Source organism: Saccoglossus kowalevskii, chromosome 9 (assembly GCF_978046115.1).
Source record: "Saccoglossus kowalevskii chromosome 9, keSacKowa6.1, whole genome shotgun sequence".
Lineage (NCBI taxonomy): Eukaryota > Metazoa > Hemichordata > Enteropneusta > Harrimaniidae > Saccoglossus > Saccoglossus kowalevskii.
In genome coordinates this window covers 30,185,387-30,191,386 of record NC_140649.1, presented here as the reverse complement: position 1 = coordinate 30,191,386, position 6,000 = coordinate 30,185,387, and the positions used below count along the sequence as shown (strand labels likewise).

The 6,000-nt window shown below is 31.6% G+C and overlaps 1 protein-coding gene across 2 annotated transcripts in view; it reads left to right on the top strand.

The window, feature by feature from the left end:
- Positions 1–578: 578 nt before the first annotated feature.
- The window catches only part of LOC100372364 (adhesion G protein-coupled receptor L3-like), a 49,926-nt gene continuing 44,504 nt past the window's right edge, over positions 579–6,000 (top strand). For both annotated transcript variants that reach the window (XM_085503394.1, XM_085503393.1), the window contains exon 1: positions 579–662. The gene's annotated coding sequence lies outside the window, so the exon portion shown is untranslated. The remainder of the gene's footprint in view (positions 663–6,000) is intronic.

Below are 6,000 nucleotides of genomic sequence, written 5' to 3'. Positions count from 1 at the left end.
CGATCGCAGCTGATTTTGTTTCAAAAAAGACGGATCGAGGGAGGAGACCAACTCATAACACATAACAAAACCCCTATATGGTATCATATCGTTGCAATGAGATCTAGAGTTTCACGGTGTGACATCAGCATGTTTCCAGTTCATAATAGCGGTCTGATTATGCTTGAATCAAGAGATAAACAGCTCCGCCATTGACAACGTTTACATTTGAAACGTCGATCATCGCGATTGTTGTGTTCCACTCCACTCCAAAACACTGCGCCGACAATATGGCCATATTTCTTACAACGTCAATGTGAGTAGGTTTACTGTACGTAGAAACCCCGCCTGGCATTGAATCGCCTGTTATGTTATTGTCTCCTCTGTTCTGCGTCACCCTGTTCATGTCAACAATATACAACGAATTCCTTTCCATTCATATTGTAATGCGTGACCTACCCCGCCACATAATAGTGGGAGTGCTCTCATAGGCGGCGTAAGCGTACTGCGTACAGATCCTATAAACCAAACTGTACCCATAACCAGTCCGAACGTACGTGGAATTCATATATTTGGCTACTTTTTAACTTCCAGGGGAATTGTGAAGTGATTTGGACGTTATTTTCTTTGTTACATCGAAGCATCCTTTGTTTACCGTATTGCTGAATTCTTATTATATACAGGTAGGTAGCCACTATTATAATATGGCAATGTGCTCATATTAACTAGCTTTTAAGACTATATTAGCTTTATTTACTAACTTAATTCAATCCTCAAGTAATCTCTCATTTCCCTAGTTGTGTGGACATATAATTTTGCCACAGACTTCCAGCTTCAGTTTATTGGTTTCAAAGGGTTTTTATTACAAACACAACTGGTAAATAGATATAACATACTATGACAGAACCAAATCATACCAGACTGAAGGACTGAGACTTTTCGGTTTATATTACCATTGAGCAAATATATACAATCAAAAGGAATCCGGATTCTATAAGTTTTTGCATTCCAAACTCATTAATTAATTCAATCCACTGATTGGGTTAATTAGCGGTATATCTTACCCATTGGGCAATATACAAATGAAGGAATCCGGATTCAATCGTTTTTTTTTTATATTCCAAACTGAGAAAGCCACCCACTGATTGGTTACTGACGTGTGAACTTGAAAATTGGGAATGAATACAATAGGTTTGAATGTAACAGTCTGCAAGGCCAATTCAATTAATTTTTTTGTTCGGGATTTACCAAAGTTTTCAAAATTAATTTTGGTTTGTTATGACATTTTTTTCAACCAGTTCAGTGCCTTCACATAGAACACTTCCGTACTTATAAAGTACAAATAATGTAATTTTCTTTATAATTGAGTGAAAATAATTTTTGAGGCATTTTACCATTGTTTTGTATGGCAAGGTTTTGTCTCAATATCTGGTTGGTGTCATCTGGTGAAAAAATTATATATCCCCGGTATATATAACCAATTTTTGGGTGTAATGTTTTTGAAATTACCATTTTTTGCATATTACAGTTTTTCTCACGAAATACCATGTGCTGGACATCACGACATTAACTCAAGGTCTTAGACTACTAATTAGTGCTATCCTTATTCAAAATTAATACTTCTGAATTGGACTAGTAGAGTTTTGCAATGAATTCATAATTGCTATCAATGATATAACAATAAAAATGGCTGTCCTACACAGAATGAGTACTTAATGCTTTAAAAGCGAAAGTCAACTTTAGTCTGTGTTCTCACAATAATCCTTAAACTTTTTTTCCATATTTTTCAAAGATTTTATTCCAGAACTACGTCCAATGGGAAAATTATTTAGTTCAAAATGAACAAAAAAATGATAGAAAAATACATAAAAATCTGGAACATTCTGACCAAAAGTTTGGCGGGAACTATCCTAGCATTCCAGTGTTCAGTACGTATTCCACGCAGTCTTATGTGCGGAAGTATTTTTAAGTGATGGACTACAAGATATTACCACAGATCTCCGTCAATTTAACAAAATATTAATCCCATGGTAGAATATATTAAGCCTGGCATAATGACCGTACACTTACTTGTAAAAATGCAGTTTAATATTTTTACTATTATTTCTGTTGAAATGTTGAATTATGAAATATTAGAGAGTTTAAGATTTCCGTACGTAACGGGAACGTAACGTATCTTAATGTCTCTAATAACACATACTAGTATATGTATTACATTACCTTCACTTTATACAACTGTTGCCACAGGTTGAGTTGCATTGTGTTGGCTGATTGTGTATAGGTATGCTGTTGGGAATAGTAATTAAATACTAGATAGAAAATTGATGATATTAAATATAGTGTAACTATAACAACCAGTTAAATCAGCATAAAATGTACTTAGATACACTATTTTTCTCTCTTAAAATGCTGTACCAAAAAATAAAGAATATGCAATTATTGTTTGTTGATTGGTTGACAATATTCTTAAATTTAGGATAAAGTTAAAAAAAAAATTGTACAACTTAGACAATGACCTCAAACTGTGAAAAAAATGTGGGTGTTATAATTGAGAATTGGTGAACAGTTGGATACTGTTATAATACACCAGTCACACGGAATTTATTTTTAGTATACCACTCCATTAACATTGAATTCTATCCTCAAATTTATGAAAACCAAAACTGAAAGGAAAAAGTAAGAAGTGTAAATTTGAAAATAAAATTTGGCCAAAAAATATATATATATATAAATAACTTGTTCAGGTGATTCACCACTTGTAATATTTCCAATTGAATTTTTGGGTTTTTGAGTTTCTGGGATGACAGTTTGCCAAAGTCAGTCATTGTGGGATGAAAAAAATAAAAGATAATTATTCGTATCTGGTTTAATCCTATGTGTTTCTGAAAAATCATCTTGTTTTGCATAAATTTATTTAGAAGCGGTTACAACTTTCTTAGTCATTTTGTAAAATATCTTGCTACTATTATTACCTGTTTGAAATATTTATTTATATAAAGTAATTTATGAATTCTCATGTTTTTGTTCTTAAAAATCTAAAAATTTATCCAACCACATGGAACCACAGAAAAAAATGTACAAGTATAGCTTAGACTTGGGGATAAAGAAGCCTACATGTGTTATCTAGTGGTCATTTAATGCATTTCTGTGGTAGACAGTGTAAGTGAAACTTATGTCTAGATATGTTACAATATAATCAACTTTAAGTGGATAGCCAGTGTACTGTTAATCTTATATACAACATGACCTCAATATATAGTGGTAAATGGTACTGAACAGGCAGATAATAGGTACATTAATCGATAATGTGAAATAAAACCATTTTTGCTGTTACCATGGAAACTTATCATGAATTATCATGTACTATTTATTTATTTATTTATTTATTTATTTAGTAAAAAGAAACAATAAAGAAAGAAATTAAAGTGTATAAAACTAGGAATTTTTATATGAATTTAGCTTTTGGATTTAACGCAAATTGGATGATAGATAGGCTATAAAGAATGACTTCACATTACAATTTTTTAGCTCATTCTAGAATATTTGTAATTATATGTATAAAATGTATATGAAATTCTTGCATGAATATAAATAATTAAAAATAAAAAAAAAAAGATCACCATCTCTATTATTTGTTAGAGCAGTTTGTTTTCCTGATTGAAACATCTTGTTCTACTGCAATGATTGTATTCTTTTCTTTTTTGCTGGTAGAATTTTAACTTGGCAACTACTATAAATAACTAACTACCTAATTTGGTATTTAAATTGATAATTTATGACTAATGATGAGTTTTTGGAATACAAATGAATCTCCATAATTATGTTGGTGTCCTTCAGTCTGTCCGTCTGTCTGTCTGTCTGTTAGTTTGTCAGTCTGTCTCAGTGGAAGCATATTAGGTGTCAATGTCACAAATCTGAGTCAAGAAGTTTCAGGTCAACTCTCTTGGTGTTTCTGTATTTTGTACTTCTGTACTTTTGTAATTCAGACTCCTAGTCTTTTACATATATAATAATCATAACTGATCACAGGTTTGGTAGAATCTTTTTGGTAATTTTGTTTACAACAGGTTTACAACAGATTTTAAAGTGGCAATGGACTCAATGGCATAAAACCTACAGTGTTGATTTGTCTCTTCACCTGTCAGCTTCATTCAACAACCAATGTCTTTGTAATATTCTGTCATCAACTAAAACTCTAAGTTGGGTGGGGCAGAATTTTGTTGATATCAGGAGTACTGTCATCGGTACACAGACTCTGATATTGGAACACTTTTCGCTTCTACCTCGCTGATGTACCGAGCCAACCGCTTTCAATTGCTATATTCAAACACCCCATATGAATTGAAATGGTCGACTCCTTATGCTCTACTGACATACACGATACGTATAAATCAGCCCCACTCAGTACGGCAAAAGAAGTTGTCACCCGGGTACTTTGTACACCCTCCTGTATTCTTTATGGAAAAACCACGATCTCAGAAATTGGGAATTTATCTACAGTTTATACCTTATCGGTCATGTCACATCATCTAGCATTGTGTTCGTGACTCAGAAGACTGTGCACAATGCCATCACATACCAGTGTTTTTATAAATAACTTGTAATGATGTAATTCCTTTGACTTTCAGGAAGTTCTATATGTAATAAATATCAAAAATTCTATCAGATTACTCATAATTTTTTTTCCCTGTAAAACAATTCCATTCATGAAGGACGTACATTTTTTACATCATATATTGTTTTCACTTGATTTTTCTGTTGTGTATCTTTTTTGTCAGTGATAACATTCTTTGAAACATCTCATGAAATTCACTATAACTTTTAAAACTTAGATGTGTGTTATTTTTTAAAAGCAGGAATGAGCAATGAATCCCTTTAAAATTTTTATTTTTTATCAATTTACTTCTCAATTTTTTCTGACAGATTATAAGTGCAAAATAATTAATAACTCTGCTTAATATTTTGCACACAAACAAGGAGATTTTGAATGGGACTATTTTGTGGAAGGTTACAAATATAACAAGTATAGTAAAATGATTGATATGCAAATTCACTAATTAATATGCATAGATTTATGGAAGGTGACCAAAGGCAGTGTAAGGGTTTTTGATATGCAAAGTAGCTAATTATTATGCATAAAAAAATATTTTGTGGAAGGTGAAAAAAAACTTGACAATTGAAAAAAATATTCAAAGAATAAACCAGCTTGCATAAAATCCAGTTTATATAATTTTTTATCAGTGAAAATAATTTACTTAATATATATGTCATCTCAATTTGCTATTTTCAGCTAAAATATATTCACATTACTTTGTTTGTAAACATTTTACACAAACTCTAAAACTAAATTATTATTAATTCCAAAAATCTTTCAGTTATATGTACTCTTGAAAACTTCTTTGCATAGTTTAGAGTGTTGATGTGTCTTGTTGACCTACAACGAGAAGTCACATGTCATGTGAGCCTAGTCTAGTGTACAAACACTATCGGACAATGCATTCACTCAAATCTAAAACATCTTGTGTTTACCTAATATACATGACTGCACCGTGACTTAAATTCAAAGCAACATTCACTTTCATTCAATTTTCTGTATTTGAAATACTGTACTGAATCTATTGGTAGTGCATGTGCTTACTTGAAAAACATAAATGAGTAATTTATATTTAAATGATAAGCAAATGCAATTTTTGTTTCATATGTGCATTTATAGGAGATGCACCTCTAATAGAACAAATATGGTATACCGTAGAATCATTAATTTTCACTGTGATTTAATTGCACTATTTTGATATACATGTAGTAGAGCTTATTCACTGGGTCTGAATTCATGTATTTTATTTAAGCTACAGTGATTTAGTTTTTATTGTGGAAATGGAGGTGATAGTGGCAGTCGTGGTGATGATGTTCTGTAACATCTAATGGAATATTATTTTACTGCTTGAAGGGAAGGAGGTTCTTTGCCATTGTAGACAGGTTTGTTTAATTTCCTCATCATTTTTGCACTGGAATGCAACTCAG